General features: G+C 33.4%; 1 long non-coding RNA gene and 1 pseudogene across 1 annotated transcript; both read right to left on the reverse strand.

Annotated features, from left to right (window-relative positions):
* Window positions 1-234: 234 nt before the first annotated feature.
* Window positions 235-2,679, reverse strand: LOC120121472. The gene is made up of 3 exons (XR_005515990.1): window positions 1,723-2,679; window positions 1,197-1,653; window positions 235-908 (listed from the first exon to the last, which is right to left on the reverse strand). It is a non-coding gene; the product is annotated as an uncharacterized LOC120121472 (long non-coding RNA).
* Window positions 2,680-3,436: 757 nt separating this feature from the next.
* On the reverse strand, window positions 3,437-6,699 carry LOC120121386 (annotated as a pseudogene).
* Window positions 6,700-21,297: the final 14,598 nt, after the last annotated feature.

A 21,297-nucleotide genomic window follows, 5' to 3' on the forward strand; every position in this document is an offset into this window, starting at 1 on the left:
TAAAAGGCTAGAAACATCGATAGCATGCAATGCAATTCTTGTAAAGAAATTTGACAAACCAAAATATTGATACGTATGACGGACAATGATATATAATTATGTGCTCAACACAATCACAAATTCAGTATCTTCGGCTCCACAGCATGTTTTCAACTGGACATATGTAAATCATGATCAACAAACGGCAACGGCTATCCTGAAGTTCTTGTTCATAGCGTTTAAGTTTTTCCCTGCACTCCTTTACTTGCTATAAACCTCTTTGAGACAATGTATCAGGTCAAATAAAATTAAACAACAGGTACTATCATTAAGATACCTTAGATTTTTTCCGCAATTCCAAAACAACTTGTTGTCTCTCTTCTAACCTTACTTCCATCAGCGAAATCTGATGAGTCACGAAAATATCACTCGCCTTTTCCTACCACTACACAATTGTGGAAATGAAAAACCAAAACATACACACAAACATGCACGTCTTTCTTTGAGTATTGGAGGAAAGGAGGATAAAATTGCCCCTAACGAAAGAAGGCTGGTTGGATTCTGTTAAAACACATTGGATAATGATATTCCCGCTCTAGTGATTACCATGGTAATACAAGCACAAGAATGCATATGCACACATAACAAATGCATTAGCCTACTCCTAAATGCTATCATATCCATCTTCCTACACCAGATTTCGTAGAAAAATCAATTCAAAATTCCAACAATGTAGCAGACCTCTGTTTTAAGTTCTTCTTGGCCTTGAATCTATCTTTCCATTTCTTTTTCAATATGAAAACAAAACATAACTAGTAAAAAGAAAAGGAGACTACACAAATATGCATCAAAATAAAGTTGAGGTTGCCTGATTGTAATCATCAACAGAATCAGATGAAAGTCCTCTACCATGATCATTGCTCGTGTAGCTGCAAAATTGAAAATTAGTTTAATAGACTTCTCATATTAATACACACACACGAAAAAAAATCTAGAAACATTACTAAAACTGAAGTGATTGATCCAAGGAAAAATATTGAAGCTTAGCGCTCAGCTCATAAAGAAGAATTAATAGAGTCAATATATTATGAACTACAGGAAGACCTTAGACTGGAAAATATAGCAACAGCTCATGCAAAGGAAGCACAATAGAATCAGTATCAACATGTGAAGAACTCTATTACAGAAAATTTAAGTAACCAATTGGGGAGTGTTACCCATTCTATCTCTTTAGTCGTTGCTCCTTGTCCTTGTCAACACTTTTATAACCGTTGGTTCCAGCAGACTCCCTATCTTGATCCAAATTCAGCTTATGATCTTTATCCCAATCCTAAACATGCGCCCTTGAACATGATCCTCCACTTCTCTGTTGTGATCGCTATCCAATAAGTATTCTCCAACTCTATCATGTTCATGATCCTCATATCCTCTTTCTCTTCCAGAATCATTGTCCTGAGACCGATCACGCTCTCTAGACCTATCACTATATCAATCACAATACTGTTCTCTACCATGATCTCTTTCTTTGTCCTGTCCCATTGGCCTATCCCACTCACCCCTAGGGCGGTCCTGACTAAAATTTGATCTACCCCCTCTGGTGGTCACTTCATTAACTCTCACAACTCGACCTCCAATAGTATAGTTACAATTTCATGTTTCAACAATGTCAAATCTCTACAAATATCAAAACAAGAACGGAATCATTTCATGTTCCATGGAACCAACAAGTAATACATTCCTTACCCTAATTATAGTTGTAATCGCGGCACAGCTCTTGACATTTTCTGTCCATGATCTTTATGATCTTTGAAAGCATCTTCAATACAACCTAATTTCTGTCATCATTTGCTGGACGATTCTTGTTTTCTTGTCCACCCTCTACTTTCTGACTCGCCCTCGCCCTGTTTACCTTACCAACTTCGCTTGTTACAAACCGGAGGAATCTCGTAAATGCTCGAAAATGATGTCCGTGGATCAATCACAAATGACTAGTACATTCACCGATGATAATCTTCAGTTTCAGCATAGGATCCTTGAAAGGTCAGGGCTTGGGGATTCAACATATCTTCCAGAGGCGGTACTCAACATTCCCCCTAACCTGTCAATGCATCAAGCAAGAAAATAAACCAAGGATGTCATGTTTGGTGCTATTGACGAGTTTTTGGCTAAGACCTCCGTAAAACCCAAAGACATTGGAATTTTGATTGTTAACTGCAGTTTGTTTAATCCGGCACCATCGTTGTCTACCATGGTTATCAACCATTACAAGCTTTGAGGGAATATTCAAAGCTACAATTTGGAAGGAATGGGTTGTTGTGCAAGGTTGATCTCAATAGATCTTGCGAAACATCTTCTTCAAGTCCGTCCCAACTCCTATGCACTGGTTATCAGCATGGAGAACATACCTTGAACTGGTACTTTGGAAACGATCGCTCGAAACTTGTATCAAACTGCTTATTCAGGATATGAGGGGCTACAATACTGCTCTCTAACAAATGGTCTGATAAAAGAAGATCCAAATACTGCACTCACAGGTGTGCAGCACGGGGGAGAAGAAGATTACCAGTTAGAGGCAAGCTCACAGGAAAATAAGGGTATTTTAGCCCTTAGCACGGAAAAGGAAAAATACCTAACACATATGGGAATAACATAAAACACTAAAATTTACTGTTGGTATTAAAATATTACCTTCACTTGAGAATCTTACTTGATCCTTCATTAGGAAAAAATTATACCTGCTGAGAATGCTAAATTCTTGGATCCAAATGGGCTCTCATAGGGTTTCTATTGAGTAGAAAACTATTGAAAGAAGAATATACAAACCAATTTACAGTAAAACCATAGGCTTGAAATGCAATTTACAAAGGAAACTAGTAACTAAAATGTTTAACGAACAAAATAATCTATAAAACAACAAATTCCTTACTATTGAAGTAATTTATTCATCAAGTGTCTCCTTGTACTTGTTATAAAGCTATTCAGAATAATCATGAGGCTCCTTTTGAGTACACGTGTTGTAGATTGTACTGCAAATTAAGGAAGATGATGAATAATTAAGTGGCCAAACAAAATTCGATACAACTGAAAATAAGTAATTGGAGGATACGTGTAAATCATCATATATTCTCTTATGGAAAATGGAGTTTTTGCCTTCCCTGCCAATAGTCTCTTCAGCTTTGAGATCCCTTTATGTATATCTGCCCATCCTTGATCAAATTCATAATGCCGCGCTCCCGGTCCATTGTGTACAATCAGGAAGCTAAGAGCTCAAATTGAAATCTATAAAAAGATGAAAGCAAAACCTTAAACATGAAAAAAAGCAAACGAGAATTGAGTGGGATATCTCCTGCACCCGTGTATTGAGCCTTTTCTTAATGTATTATTACTTTAAATGTATGAATAATATGAGCCTTTTCTTAATGAGTATTTTCTTTCCCTGTAAAAGTTTATGAAATTTTTAGGCTTTTAAAACGTTACATGTTCCATTTGGATAACATCTCACATATCTAGTTTGATACTTCAATGAAGATTCCCTTTGTTGTTCAGGTTGAGACATATTTCGTAAGTCATAAACATTTACATGTCTTCCGGCAGTTGCCACAACTACTCGATTTCCAACTAGAGATAACGAGTAAACGCGCTCAGGTTGCCAACAAGAGTACGCTCCTGCCCACCTGCACCTCTTGGATCCCAGCATTTCAATGTCTTATCCCAACTGCCTGTGATCACTTGTCCTATAACAACAGATCAAACACTGAGGATTCAAACATTTTCTTACATAAAACAAAAAGCTCATGCTCAACACTGTATGTTGTAGATTCAATAAGGTTTCAGTGAAACTTGTGACGGAATCAGCAAGCATCTTTTCTAAAAACGCTTTCCATCATATCAGTTCATTTTTTATTCAGTTAAATCAAAGGTGAATTAATCAATCAATCGTTCAAAAAGAAATTGAAACTCATGTGGGGTTTGATTTATTTAAATGTTTTTGAGGAATTGAAATCTGTAGAAATTGTAATCTGAATCTCAAACGTGTTTGGTTGACAGGAAATTGAATTATAATCTAAAATTGTCTTTTTTTTTTCTTAATTTTAGTTTGTTTTATAACTTATATATAACAATATATTATAAAAATTTAAAAAATATTAAAATTTTATTTTATTGATTGATTATTCATTTTAATAAATTATAAAAATCATACTAATAAACATCATAAGTTAAAATCATCCTAATTAGGGATTTTTCATGGGTCGGGTTGGATCGAGTTTTTGGTCCACCCGACCCGAGAACAAGGAAGCCTCCACCCGAGACCTGACCCGACCAAAATAAAGTTTCACCTGACCTAATCCGACCCAAATATATGAATTAGAAATCCGACCCAAAATAATAAAAAATTATTTTTATTCAATAAAAACAATAACTTAATTGAAAAAAAAATTATATATAAATGGGTATTATTGTAATTATTCCTAAATATATAATGTAAAATTATATATATTTTTCGGGTCAGATCGGGTATTTTTCAATCTAAACCTGAACATGACCCAAATATCACATTTAAAAAATCAACCCGACCCGAATATCAAACTTAAAAAAAACTCGACCCGAACCCGAAATTTTAAAAAAAAATCCGACCAAATACCAAAAGATTGATGAGGGTATATAATCAAATTTCACATTCCCTCTGTCATAGGATTTTAATTTCATGTTATGGATGTAATTTAATTTCCCTCTCTTGATGGAATTAGATTCCAATTACCCTTTAAAAACTTGAACTAAACATGGAAAGGTGGTAGAATTAGATTCTAATTCTTCTAATTTCAAAGGATCCCAACAAACCAAACGCCACCAAACAGGTAGAGATAATCTCACTTTGAAAGGCAACATCAACGACAAATCATCCTGAACTCATCTTTAAAAGGCCGACAAATTAAGTCAAAGGAGATGATTTGCAAATTCTAACTAACCTGCTGCGTAAGAATACTCTATACAACGCAGAGGAGCATCATGTCTACCTAATACATCTCCTTTCCATGGCTGAACATTATCCTACAAAATTAAAAGCTCGAAATTAATCTTGATTCTAAATTCATCTCTCCTAAGCTTTCTTGAGAATCAACCAGAAAAATTAACTAACCTCCTAACTTTATTATCGGCACTGGCACTGAACTCGGATGAATCATCGTGGAAGCAACAATCAAGTACCGGTCCACCGTGCATGAACTCTCCTTGCAAAATGTTCGCGCTCGCATCATACAATCTCACAGACTACGATTAAAAAAGAAAGAAAGAAAAACACTGTTCACTGAAAAACCAAAAGGAAACTTAAAATTTTAAAAGACATTTGATATTTGAAACAGAGCACCTTATCCCAAGAGGAGATGAGTAGATTATCACTGTGATTGGAGAACCCAAGGTTCGAGATCCCGTCCGTCGGAGGATTAGCTAGCTCCCGTCCCGGTACCGGAGGCGGATGGACAGAAGGTATAACTTGATTGGATGTTAGAGTGATTAGAGGACTAACGATAGATATCTTAGGGTTTTTGAGAGAGCGATAAAAAGAGAGGGAAGGAGATTTGAAATTCTAGAAATGGTATTTGGGTTTGTTTCAAATTTTGGCGATATCATGAATAAATAAACAAACGAAAACACTTTTTGAATTCAAAATCAGTTGGTAGTTCTCTCTACCCAAAAAGCCCTTTCTCCAACTCAATTGTTTGGTCCGTTTTAGTATTCAATAATAACTACACAAAGATCATTCTTCAAATTTTCACAATTCGAAGAGGACTAAAGATATAATTAGACCACTCATCCAAGGAAGCCGATTGATTAGGTCATTTTATCATTTGTAAATTCATTCGATATTTATTCTGATTTAAATCTTATTGTATGTGAATTTTTTTCACATATATCTTAATTCCGATTTCAATTCCGAAACATAGGTTTATATAAAGAACAAATAGCCATTTATTGTTCCATTTTACATATTAATGATATGCATTCTTCAAATCCAAATGAATAAATGTGGAACAAGAAACCACACCACAACAATGGAGTTTATGTCCTATCTGTCTTCATGCTTGTTCGATCATGTGATTCGGAACTTCGCCTGGAGTTTATGTTCTATTTTATTTTTTGCCATCACGATGAAAGAAGAAATATAAAGTTTGAATAATGGTCTGAAATAGTTAAATTGAGGGTTTTAAAAAAAGTATTTATAAAATAAATACAAATAAATTTCTTTAAAAACCAGTTTCTCTTTAAAAATCAATTTCCTTTAAAATAAAATAGAGGGAAATTTCCCTAAAAAATTAATTATTTATTTTAAAAAATATTATTTAATATTATTAAGAGCATACCACAATTTTTTTATCATTCGGATTAGTTAGGGATGTTCATATCTAGGTACTCGCTTTTTCAGGTATTCGAAATTTTTTGGTGTCAAAAACTCGATCTATGTCTCAATCAGTAATATGTGGGCACCCATAAGTTGGGTACCCATAAAACCTAGGTACCCATATTTTCGGGTCATCGATACTCGATTAATATTTATTTAATTTATATTAATTTTCAGAAAAAAAGATACATAAGGCTCTTGTACATTTTCAAAAAAAAAATCAAATTGACCATCAAATTACTGTTTCATTCAATGCAACCCTCAAACTTAAGAAAAAAAACAATTAACATGACCTTTAACCAACAACTTCTATCATTAACCATTATGAAACTATATAATAAAAATATTAAAAATAGTTATACAACTAAGAAGAGTATTGTAGTGAATATAACATGATAAACGGAAATAAACTTCACCTAAACTTAATGTAAAAAATTTAATAGGAAATTTGCTCAACTATGATTAATATATATTGTTCAAGACTTACACGGACCACCTTACCTAAGGGCTTAAGTTAGCTTGTTCATTCCTAATTCAATATATATATATATATTTCAATTTTTTAGCAATTTAATTTTCATTTTTACTATTTTTAATATTTTATTTTTTATGTTTTTTAGATTTTAAATTTATAATAATATTGTTTAATAAATAAACAAGCCCCTTAAATTTTTTATAATATATTTTGTTATTATATTTTATTTGAAAATACCATTTAATTATATGTATATTATCATAAAAATTAATTTTTTAAACATTTTATTTTTTTATAATAATAATTATATTTTATCATTATAATTAAATATATAACCGCAAACATAATTTTTTTATAAAAAAAACCTTGAATTTTTTATTAATTAAAAAAATGAATTTTTTGTGATAATTTTTCTATAACAATAACTATCACATATAGTTACAAAACTTGTCACTATATAACATTTTTGCACCAAAAAATAGGAGAAATATTTCTGATAGTATAAGTTTTCATAATGATTAAAATATATAACTATAAAAATAATTAATTACAAATAACTTAAAAATAATTAATTACAATATATTTTGTTACTATATAACATTTTTGACACTAAAAAATAGGAAGAAATATTTCTGATAGTATAATTTTTCATAATGATTAAAATATATAAGTACAAAAATAATTTAATACAAAAAACTTGATTTTTATTATTTGATGTGATAATTTTTTATAACAATAACTATAAATTGTAATTATAAAATTGTCAATATAACTTTTGGAACAAAAAAGTAGAGAAAAATAGTTATGACAATTAATATATACTATCTATATAGTTCAAATTTATAACTACAAATATAATTTGTCACAAAAACGTGAATATCATTGTTTTTTGTGACAATATTTTTTGTAATCATTATTAACACTTATAGTTACAAAATTTGTCACTATATGACATTTTTGGCGCAAAAAATATGGAGGGAAATATTTGTGAAAATATATTTTGTCACTATAATTAAAACATATAACGACAAACATTGTTTTTTACTAAAAACTTGAATCTCATCATTTGTTGTGATAATTTTTTTGTAACAATAATTATAGCTTATAGTTACAAAACATGTCACTAATGATTTTGTTTTTGTATCAAAAATTGGAGATAATCATTTGTGATTATACATTTTGTCACTATAATTAAAATATATAATTATAAACAAAATTTTTCATGACAAATCTAAATCTCATTATTTGTTGTGACAATTTTTTCTGTCATAGTTACTAAAACTTTTAGTTACAAAAGTTGTCACTATATGCCTTTAATTTGGCGCCAAAAAATTGGAGGGAAACATTTGTGACAAAAATTTGTAACAAAATTTATTTTATCATAATATGTTACACATGTTTGTCAATTGTGACAAATTATTATGATTATTTTAGCTTTTGTCATAATTGTATATTTTTTTTAATCAAATGCAACGATTATTTATTTTTTCACCAAAAAGCTACTAATAGTGACAAAATTAATTTTGTCAAAATTAAATTTGTCACAATAGTAGAAATTTCTTATAGTGAAAATTGTTCGTTGGTACCGATATTGACCCTTTGGTATCGATATCCACCTATTGGTATCGACACTCTCTAACTGATATAGGCAGATTGGGTGAGGTAGTATCAATACTCTATACTAAGTATCGATACTTTGGTGTTGAGGTATCGATACCAAAATTATGTTCAATGTTTTGAAAAATATCAAGGTATCGATACCCTTACTGGGAGTATCGATACTATTGCCTTGGTATCGATACTCTATATGAGTACCGATACCAAATTTATACTCTGGAATATTGGTCTCTATACCAACCCAGTGAGTATCAAAACCGAGACCCCAGTATCGATACTTCTTGAATGATTATCAATATTACCCTTTAAAAATCCACTTTTTGCGCCTGAATGAAGAACAACATCGATATTGTTCTTACAGTATCGATACCCCTACTTTAAGGCTCACTATTTTGGCATAAAAGATCCTATATTTCTACCCTAAAAGCCCTATTGAGGTCATCAATTGATGTTAAGTGTTTTATCTGATAATAGGGGTCATAAAGAGTCTATAAACATGCTAAAAACACCCAAACAATGGAATCTACCATGAACATGCTTCAAGCTTATGCAACCTACCAAAACACATCTAATGAGCTACATGTGGTTGAATTGAGTTAGAAATGAGTTACTTGGTGATTCTAAACTGTTGAAAGTGTCCAAGGCTCAACCAAGAACAAATTTTTCCTTCCCTTAGCTTTGCTTTCTCCAACTTCTCTCACTAGACAAGAATCAACTGTAATGGTTACTATATGAATTTAGGGGTTAAGAAGTGTTTTAAAAAAACACTTCATGAGGCTAGAAATATTTGAAAATTGAATCAAAATGCATAGGTTTCCTAAACCCCCACTGTCGGAACCGTCTTTCGGTTGGGCTCGAAATTGGGCTTCGACTTAAAAAATGTGGATTGAGAGTCGCCACAGATCATTTATTTAAAAATAAATAGGTTGATCAAATACCTTATTTCTTACCCGATCTACGTCTTTCCAAAGATGTGTCGAATTCGGGAGTCGGTTACAATCAATGAAGGGTTAGCACCCTTGAACTGCCCTTTCGGTACTATATAATTTCCAGTTGTCTTTAATTAAGAAAAATATAAGTTTAAATTAAAATGGTAAAAATATGATCCAAATTACTTACCACTGATGATTTCGAAAGTGTACCATTTAAAAAAATAGAGAAACGTATTAACGGGAAAATATAATAAAAATAAAAATAAAGAGAAAAAAAATTAAAATAGATAAAAAAAATAAAATAAAGGAAAGTAATAATAATGATAATATATACATAATAACAACAAGAAGAAAATAAAAATAAATAAATAAAATATAAGGAAAATAAAATAATAAAAATAATACACATATATACAAAATAAAAGAAATGAAAAAAAAGATCAAAACATATAAAAAGTAACGTTATAGAAAAACAAATAATATACAAAATAATAATAATAATAATAATAATAAAACAAAAGAATCACCTAACACCACTAATGCCACCTAACGGAAGAAATTGAGTAGTAGGGAAAGAAGTGGGCCCTCTCTAGGAGATGATAGTCCAAGTTAGGTTAATAATATATATATAAAATAATATTTAATTAAAAGACAATAAAAGTTATATAAATACATAAACGTAAAAACATATAAATAAAATAATATAATAAGATATAAAATAAACAAAATAAACAAAATAAAATAAAAATAAAATGACAAAAATGAAATAGAAATCAATAAAAATATATATATAATAATGTATAGACAAAATAATAATGTATAGACAAAATAATAATAGACAAAATATATATATAAAATAATAATGTATAGACAAAATAATAATAGGAAATAAGAAAAAATAAAATGAACAAATAAAAAATAATACAAATAATAAAATAATAATAATGAAAAGGACTAAATTGAATTGAAAATTAATTGGGTGGCCAAATTAGAAGTAAATAAACCTGAAAAAATAGATTTATGGGGTATATTAGAAGTTTTAAAAACTATAGGGACCAAAAAGCGCGGTTTACCCCTTTTTAAACAGAAACGCGCGGGTCGTATGGCATTGGGTCGGGTCATGGGCCGGGTTACGGGTAGTATATAACTTAAAAAAAATTAAAACCTCATTTGATTCATTTTGAAACTGAGACCCCCTCTTGTTCTTTGTTTCTCTCTGGTTTGTTCATCCCTTGGGATGAACACCGCCGCTTGTTTCCAGATTCCCACAACCCCTCCGCCTCTATCGGCGGCGAAACCAAAAAAATGGTATTTTGGATAGCTTTCCTTTCCCTCTCTTTGAAAGCCGAGTTATTTCTGTCAACAAAGGCCTCGAGAGGGCTAGATCTAAAGCAAAAGATCTCAAACCCCTCCCCGAGTCATTGGCCAAACACTCTTTTTTTTGCTTTCTTTTGAATTGAAACGAAGGGAAAAATGAACCAACACCCACATGCAAGCAAAGAAAGTAAATAAAGGTAAAGACTTTAACCTTTTTTATTGCTTTTCGAAATGTTTACAAGGCTTGGTGTTTTCTCTGTAAAAAATTTTTGAGTGATTTTATGCGTGCCTTCAGTGTCCTCTCTTGTATGGTGGTGTGTTACATTTATAGAAAAAAAAATATACTATTTTTAGTACAAATAGAGTCCTAAAGAGACTAATCTGCTTGCTTTGGTTGTTTTTTCGGTGTCCCAAATATCCACGTTGCTACGGTTGTTGTCGAGGAACGCGGTGGTTGCGTGAGAATCGGCGTTTGGTTGATTGAGCTTGGTGAGAAACGGCGTTGTGGGAGGGACTTGCTAGGGTTTCTGGGTCAGCGTGGTGTGGGCTGCTTTGCTGGGCCATTTGGTCTTGGTCTTTGTAACGTTTTGGGCCTGTAATATGTAAACATGAAGTGTAAAAATATGTATATATATTATGTAATGAAATAAAGCAAATATGTAAAATAATGTTGGTCAAAATTTAGTGTCTTCACCCACAAAACCCGTTTTTGCAAACCATGGCCAAAACTTGCAAGAGAATGCTTGAATTGTAACTTAGGAGATGAAGGTTATGGTTCTTACCTTTAAGTTCCTGAATGGGGTCTGAAATGCTATAAAGCTTTTACCTTATCTTGAATTTCTAAGGGAAGAAGAAGAAGATGAATCGGAAAAGAATAAGACAAAGAAGAGTTGAGAAAAATAGGGAGAGGACAACGTGAGATCACCAACAACTAAAGGTTTTTAGCTTTTAAATTTCCAAATGGTATAATTACTCCCTTGGTCTTATTAATTTTGATGACAAACTAAAAATGCCATTTTTATCCGCTATTGGGCTTAAACCAAGCCCAATTTCAATAAATCTTAGATCAAGAGTTCTTTCAAGCCAAGAGGTTTATCTAAAACCCATTTCAGATTAACTCAAAACTTATAACCCAAAATTCAGGGTGTTATAGAGGTCTTAGGAAGATATTAATTGAAGAATCATTATCCTTCTTTCTTCCATTATAAGAGTTTATATATTGACCAATTATGCATGTTTCTAATCATACTTAATATCTTGATTATTTTATGTAGATTATCATAGCATATAAATGTGGTCGTTAGTCCATAACTTTGATTTTGACAAATTTATTAGGTCTACCAAAGATATTGTCAAGGGTTTATGATTGATCAGAGATATTTTTTTATGGGAGAATCCCTCCAGAATTATCTTTAGTAAGTGACTTGGTTTTAAAAAGCAATGTTTTTAAAACTGGACTAGAACTTAAACCGGTGAAGGTATTGATTTACTGGTTCAATCGTGATTCAACCGGGCTGAACCGGATTTTATATAAAATAATATTTTTTTAAAATTTTACATAATATTCAAAGCAATATTAATATATATAACATTTTTTAAGTTTACAATACTAAAAGGTATACAAATATCACAAGTCATAACATATATAAGTTAAAAAACATAAAATCAAGTGAAACAAACTTATTCAAATCAACTACAACATAATATTTAAGGTAAAACATATTAAATAATAAATATAATTATATAATTATAATCAAAAAAATAAATTTGAGGCTAAAAAAACATAACAAACGATGTCGTTTGGTTTAATTTAAAAAAACAATCTCACATGGCTAATAAACATAAAAGAGCATCCCAAAAGTCTAAAGAGTAAAAAATATGATAACAAAACAATCTTACATGGCTAAGAAACATAGAAGAGCATCCCAACTGACTTCTATAAATACTAGAGGTAATTTGACATTCAAAATCATGGAGCCTTTTGGTGAGCACAGAGCGAACTATTCTTTCGCTTCAATTGAGCTCGAATTTCAGGCTTCAATCGAGCTTCTAATTTTTTTTTGAGTTTGAGCCTTTTTGAGTTCAAGTTTCAATATTATATTTCGAGTTCGAGCTGAACTTGATAGTTTTTAGCTCATGAGTTTTTTACTCGAGTTGAGCTTACTTTTAAAGTTTTTGAGTTCGAGTCGAGCTCAGCAGTACTTGAGTTTGACTTGGCTCGTTTAACAAATGACGTCGTTTGGTTTAATTTTTTTTAAAGAAAAAAATAGAACCGGCGGTTCACACTGATTTTGTCAATTTTCAGCCGGTTCTACTGATTCTGTGCACAACCGATTTTGAAAGTTAACCGGACAGGACAGTCCACCAATTCACGATTCAATCGGTTGAACCGGTCGATCCGATCCGATTTTAATAACATTGTTAAAAAGAGCTCTTATGGGCGCGCGTTTCAGACGTGTTTTTGCAGAGGCGCAAAGAGCACACTTTCCACGCTTTTGGGGAAAGATTTCTACTGCTTGGTGAGAGCGTTTTTAATATGAGAAAATAACCTCAGTGACCAAAAATGTCTTATAATATACTATTTTAACCAACTTTTTTTTTGATTTTCCAAAATGACCAACTAAATCGCAATGCGATCTCCGGTATCGCAAATCAGTTTCCAGATTCGTAACGCGATTCTGACTATCGCATTGCAATTTTCCAAATTTGCGTTGCGATTTTCCGACTATCGCAATGCGAATATGTAAATCGTAATGCGATTATGACTATCGCAACGCGATTCTGACTATCGCAACGAGATTCTGACTATCACAATGCGATTCTGACTATCGCAACGCGATGCTGACTATTACAACGCAATTTTCAAAGCGCCATTATTATCGCAACGCATATTTTTTTTTCAAATTCCAAAAACGAATATTAATATATCGGAATACTGAACCGTCCACAGTATATCCCGTAATCGCAACTCATAACCTAAAACCCTAAATCACAACTCAGTCCTATCTTCATCTCTCACTCTCTAAGACGACATCTGACCCCATCTCCGGCGAAATCTGTCTATCTCCATCTCTCAGAGCCACCCTCACAATCATTCATGGTCAGAAATGGAAAATCAACCAAATCAACCACCGAGGGTTAGTTTTTTTAATTATTTTTATTTTGAAAATTTTGCATTATCATTAGGTTTTTCATATTGAAATTGATGATAAGTTTACTGGTAATTTCAATAATAGATTAACCATTTCATTTAGATTGCTTATTAAATTCATTCGATTGCTGCCAATACTGCTAAACTGTTTAGTCTTTAAACCCTGTGAATTTAGTATTTGTCTTTGTTTTGTCTTATGGTTGGAGTAATGCAATCCATTCAAGTTTCAATTTTAGTATTTGAAACCGAGAATCGCAACGCGAAATGAAAATCGCAACGACAGAATCGCAATGCGATTTTAGTTTCGCGTTGCGATTTTCATTACGCGTTACGATAGTCAAATTCACGTTGCGATAGTCATTTTCGTGTTGCGATTTTTATTTTCGTGTTGCGATTTTAAGTTTCAGAAACTATTCTTCTTCTGCAAATTGAAACTTGAATGAATTGCATTACTTCAACAAAAAAACAAAGACAAATACTAAATTCACAGTGTTGCAAATTTAAGTTTGAAGAATAAACTACTACTCTTTATGTTTATTGTTCTTGGTATATCTTCACAGCGTAGTTTTTGGTATATCTAACTTGGTATGTTTGTTGTTTTTGTAGAACTTTTATTCGGCTTAATTGACCTTAAGAAATAAAGTAAGCCTGGCCAAAACAATTGCGTCGAAGCTTTCACCTGCACAAAGAAAAATATTTGAGGATATTTTCTTCGGGTCATGGCTAAAAATACAACATCCGGGTGGAGATGCTATGTTGACCCATCTGTTTCTTCAAACCATGACTAGCGATCTACCAGAGACTATACAACGTCGTGATGAAGAGATATGGTTTGATTTTCCACCTGCGTATATGATGATGTAGGTCGGTACACTAGACATATTACCCGCCTATCATGGTTATCCCGGGTTTTTCCTGAGCTGTCAATGGAGAAGTTGAATTTACACGTGGAATACTTGACGAGATTATTGAATAAGAAAGATGGTTTTACTCGGATGGATGACGTCGATGTTGTCCGAGTATGCCTTCTAATACTTTTGCATACCGGCTTTTTAGACAGAGCGGCCAGACAACCTATTCCTAATGATCTAATTAAATTGGTAGAGGACCTAAATGCATGGAACCTATTTCCGTGGGGTTCGTATATATGGAAAGCTACATGGAATAAGTTGTCGTCTGCCTTTGATGATCGAAAAGGTTTTTGTGGCGATGATTCCAAATACACTTTGTCAGGCTTTATTTGGGCCTTTAAGGTAAGAATTTTTATATAATGTTTCCAAAATTATAATTAATTATTTAACAATTACTAATGTTTGTTATTATATTGTTTGTAGATTTGGATATTTGAGGTCTTTCCCGCCATGCAGACATATGCATTAAAAACTTCTAATGATATTCCTATGGCTATTTCCTGGAAGAGGAAACGGACCTTGCAGCAATGGGAAGATTTACTATCGTATATGACAATAAATAATGTAAGTTAACACAAATACTACCATATGTTTATAAACAAGTTATTACTAGTACACGTTTAACTTTGTTTGAGCTTTTATATTGTTAGGAGGCCAACACTCCATTATAGAGGCTGACACCAACGGAAACTGAGATTGTCACTGATTGGTGGCAAGCTAGTAAGCGTTTTTTTGATGGCACGGATGATGAGCAGCCTCCACTTCGAGAGCCATCACCTCACCCAGAGCCATCACCTGATCGACCCGACTATACACCTCCACAACGAGAGCCATCACCTATTCTGTCATATCATCGAGCCTCTTCTCCACCATCACCTCATGATAGGTGACTGGCAAAGATGACACGACGTTTATCTCTCTGTTCTCCACCTCCACGGGATGAGTTAGGGGAGTTACGTGATGAGGTCAATGCCTTGCGTGAGGAGGTCGGTACTTTACGCGAAGACAATGGTGCATGGCATGTTGAGGTGTCTACTTTACGTGGTGAGGTAGCCGCTCTACGTGAGATGGTAGCATCTCTACGTGAGATGGTAGCATCATTGCAGAATGAGGTTCATACTCTACGCAACGAGGTAAGTTTAATATATTTCATATTTAACTTGATGATAAATTTACTCGTAATTTCACTTAGATTAACCATTTCACTTAGATTAACCATTTCACTTAGATTGCTTAGTAAATTCATTCGGTTGTTGCCAATACTGCTAAACTGTTTATTCTTTAACCCTGTAAAGTTAGTATTTGTTTTTGGTTATCTTTTGGTTGAAGTAATGCAATCCATTAAAGTTTTAATTTGCAGAAGAAGAATAGTTTACTTTCGCAACGCGAAAATGACTATCGCAACGTGAATTTGTCTATCGCAACGAAAGAATCGCAATGCGAAATGAAAATCGCATTGCGTTTCTCTCTTTGCGATAGCCAAATTCGCGTTGCGATAGTCATTTTCGCGTTGCGATAGTCATTCATGTTGCGATTCTAAGTTTCAGATTCTATTCTTCTTCTGCAAATTGAAACTTGAATGAATTGCATTACTTCAACCAAAAGACAAAGACAAATACTAACTTCACAGTGTTGAAAATTTAAGTTTCAAGAATAAACTACTACTCTTTATGTTGTCATTGAACCTGCACTAAACCTATATGTTGTCCTTTTAAATGTTTATATAAGTGATTACTTCTGGAATGTTATCTGATGCATTTTGTGAATAATGATAGAATAATGACTTGGGTGAATACCGTGCAAGTTTGAAATATATTTGTCTTTGTTTTCACTATTTAATATCATGTTTTTTATTTACTGATTTATGTATTAATTTATTTTTAGCGGCCCGCTAAGGTGGATGCTCTACGTCGGGTTTTTCTTGCAAGACGGAGTTCACGCATCAGACGGCGTGCACGTGCCATTACGTCTCCGTTCACCCCAATAGTATGAAGAATCCGTAAAAAAGCTCGACTCATCTGTCATCGTTCAAGAGGCCTCCCCTATCGTTCAAGAGGCCCCTATCATCCCTCAAGAGTCCCCTCCCACCGTTCAAGAGGCCACTGTCATCGTTGAAGAGGTCCCTCCCAACATTCTAGAGCCCGATTCACATGGCGTAATATATCGAATTATTGAGAAACCCCCTCACGTGCCGGACATGATGGATGACTGTTGGCTTTCGTATAAGTTACCGGCCAGTACCATTCCGGCAGATGAAGTGGAGAGGAAACAACTACCGGAAATAATTCTGGATAATACCCTTTGGGCTAAGACCGCAGTTGATTCTACATGAGAAGAGCCAAGGGTTTTACGCTAACATATACAAACTCAACGATGATATGCATTTGTTGATTGAACAGTCTTGGTGGGGTGTGTTATTAGGGGTTGAAGACAATGGCTATTTCGATGGAGGGGTAAGTCTTATATTTCTTCTTATATTTCATTTTGATTAATTTTTTTTTAAATTTATGTAATTCACTAATATATGTCTTTTTTTGTAAAACAACATATTGATGCATGGGTGTCACATCTTCTAATAGTAAGGAAATTGAAGAAAAATAAAAAAATACTCGATATACAATTATGCCGACATCTTTTTACGTAGTTCACTTAAAGAATCAACGACAGGAATCATATATGTTGGCTAATGGACAAGCTAAACTTTATCCTGCATGGTGGGAGGTCGATAAGGTTAGTATTTATTTGTTTAAATATTTTAAAGGTGTTCATAAATAAGTGCGCAATTTGAATTATTACATTTCGATGCAGGTCTTTATCCCTGTTTTAGAACGTACTCATTGGCTTCTCGTCGAGCTTTATCTCCCATCCCTAAAGAAAATAGTATATGACAGCATGATAAATTACATATCATTGTCTGATTTGAGAGATATTATTAAGGGATGGAGCTCTTATTTGGCTAAATTCTTGGATGCGATTAATTATTGAACTTATTCTGGAAACAAGAAGCCAAAGAAGTTCAATGTTACAGTTATCAGGGACGAGACCGTGCCACAACAAACGCCGGAAGCCAAAGGGATTGTGGTCCTCTCGTATGCATGTGCTTGGAGCGTTTGACGACAGGAAGTACACAGTTTCTACCTCCCACCGATAGAGATAGAGGTGCAGTAGGCTTGTGGTTTCGGTATTTTATGGCTAGAGCGATATATGCGAGACGTTGCCTACCTGCATCAGCGTTATGAAAGTGTCCATAAACAATTTGTAAGTCAAATGCAAGTGTTGTTAAGTACCTAGAATTCAATAATAATTTGTTGTTTGTTGGTTTTAGATGTGTAGAAAGTGTTATTTGAGCAAATGTTTGGTTTCTGCAAGTTAATCCTGAAGTGAACTGCGTGAAATTGATGTATGGGTGCATAAACAACTGTCTGGGGTACACTTTTTTTGATTGTTTAATTGATTCTTAAAAGTCTGATTTGTTTAATTGATGAGGAAAATAATAATTATTATCATTTTTTTGCTTGTTTAATTGATTTATAAAAATTGATTTGTAAAAGTTGATTTGTTTAATATTGATGTGTAAATAATTCTTATTTGTGCTTGTTTAATTGATTGAAATGTAAAAGTTGATTTGTTGATTTCAATCTGCATCATATTGAAGGCAAAAGACCTGTTGAATGTACACTTTCGCAACGCTAAACTCAAAATCGCAATGCGAAAGCCAAAATCGCAACGCGAAAGTCAATTCGCATTGCGATAGTCTAATACGCTTTACGATTTTCTCGTTGCGATAGTCAAATACCCGTTGCGATAATCAAATTCGCGTTGTGATAGTCAAATTCGCATTGCGATAGTCAAATTCGCATTGCGATTTTCTCGTTGCGATAGTCAAATACCCGTTGCGATAATCAAATTCGAGTTGCGATAGTCAAATTCGCGTTGTGATAGATAAAATCGTGTTGCGATTTTTGCGTTGCGATAGTCATATTCGTGTTGCGATAGTCAAATTCGCGTTGCGATAGTCAAAATCGTGTTGCGATATTCAAATGAATGTGTAATAAGTGATAACAACTGAACATATCATAGCAATGTTCAAACTCAAGTTACTAATACATGCCTAACTGAAAATGTTAAAAGTTTACACATAATAGTCAAATTCGCGTTGCGATATTCAAATGAATGTATAATAAGTGATAGCAACTGAACAAATCGTATCAATGTTCAAACTCAAGTTACTAATACATGCCTAACTGAAAATGTTAAAAGTTTACACATAATACAACGTTTGCATTTAAAAATCACCTAAGTTAATAGTCCCAAAAGGTGAAGCCGGTTGTGATTGAGATTTTGATTTTGATTGCCTTTTTCTTGACACCATATGAGCTTTGGATTTTGATGAGGATCCATATTTTAGTTGAGGAAAAGATGATTGTGATGGCACTGGTGATCCACATGTCAACCTTGTATGACCACTTTCCTTGCACCGACTACATGTCGATCTCTTCTTCTCTTCACCCTTAGACGGTATACGATCGTGACTTTTTGGTCGGCCATGTAGCCTTCTGTCCATGGCTAGTGGCAAAACTGTTTGTAAGTCATCTGGTATGTCTCACTTAGAAGGATGTGGAATAGGGTAGATAATCTCGACATAAGTCTGTCGGTATACTTCTGTAGTGTAGCAATCCATAGCGTATGCGCTTGAATCATCTTAGTTTAGATGAAGAGCAACTTTTATAACATGCCCACACGGATAACCAGATGTTTGTCATTTCATACAACTACACGTCTTTGCATTTAGATCGACAAGCCCATTTAAGTTATTATCCAGTACTTCAAATAAAGTGTTTGAACATGGTTCAACTCTCCATGACGTTGACTTCACAACACGTTTCGTTATCTTTTTTTCAGTCCATGGTGTAACACGATGTTCCAATGTTCCTGTAAATTTAAATAAATAATACTTAGTAAAATATATGATAAGTTACGAATTTAAAGAAATAATACCTGCATGGTTTCTTTTCTTGTAGTACCATTGTTGAATAGAGGCTCGAAAAAACTCCATTAACATAGTAATGGGTAATTTCTGGGAATGACGACTTAGAGCGTTGATTGATTCTGCACTATTAGACGTCATGAAACCATATCTTGCTCCAAGTTGATGTACTCTTGACCATCTTTCAAACCCAACATCTTCTAGTGTTTGAGCACACTGAGGCAAAACACGTCTTAAACAATTTATATGCTTATTAAAATCCACTTCCCGATAAGCTTTTACAGCCTTCTAGTATGTCCATTTGTGATTTTTTATACCAGCAGACCTTGATTTTAGATTTCTATATAAATGAACACCACAAAGTCCATGAAAAGCATCTGGGAAATACCTTCTAACAGCGTTGTCAATTGAGTTTGCCCTATCGGATATGATTGTCATATTGCTAATAGGACCTATGCAATCCCTAAGATGCCCCATAAACCATATCCATGAATCAGAGGTTTCAGATTTACCAACCCCGTAAGCTATTGGCAGTATCCCATTGTTAGCATCCATGGCTACTACTAATAAGTTTACTCTAAGGTATCGACCTTTTAAATGTGCTCTGTCAACTATAATAAATGGGCGCATGCAAGTAATAAACGAACAAATCTACAAAATCATATACACAAGAAATATAATCATTTAAATGTGAAATGCATGTAACTAACAAAAATGAGTCAACAAAATTATATTGATTTACTAACCGCAGTACCAATGGCGATAAACAGCAACTCAAAGCGTCCATCTCTATCTGTTTTGATATGAGTTACTGACCCAGGATTTTTCAGCTTTAAATTGTGACAATAAGCCGGCAGTTGGGCAAACGATGCTTCTGGCGACCCCCTCAACAATTCCAAGGCATAACATTTGGCTCTCCAATCTTGAGAATATGAGATACTAATCTTGAACCGAGCATTCATGTCAGTCATAATTTCATGTCCCCGATATACCCTGCCATTCAAAAACATTAGCTCAGCCATAAAACCACCCAACACCTTTTTGTTTGCCTGTCTATGGTGAGGAAAAATTTGGGTTCTTGAACATGTATGTTTATCAATAAAAGTCCTAACTTGAAACATTTCGTAATCTTTTATCCTCTTTGCAATCATACGCCACGTACAGCTTTTGTCAATCATACACCTTGTTTCGAAACGATCTTTGCTTGATTTGTTAACTTTTAGTTGATAGCCATTTTCCACACATTTCGTATACAAAGCTATCTTCAAGTCTTCATTTGTATCAAAACAATCATCTTTCTTGATACGAATAATTTTTGTGTAACAATCAACTGCTATTTTTACCAACTCTTCTTCCGGTATCTGAAGTAATTCTGGCATATTCCAGTTATACTCCCGTGGCATTTTCTTCGAGGACTTTTCTTCGGGGATTTCTTCTTCTTCTTTTTCTTCTTCAGGGTTATATAAATTACAGAATGAATGTTCAACATGTTCATTCACAATCGTAACTTCCTCCTCATTATCATCAACAA

The sequence above is a fragment of the Hibiscus syriacus genome, unplaced genomic scaffold (genome assembly GCF_006381635.1).
Source record: "Hibiscus syriacus cultivar Baekdansim isolate YM2019G1 unplaced genomic scaffold, ASM638163v2 tig00110372_pilon, whole genome shotgun sequence".
NCBI lineage: Eukaryota > Viridiplantae > Streptophyta > Magnoliopsida > Malvales > Malvaceae > Hibiscus > Hibiscus syriacus.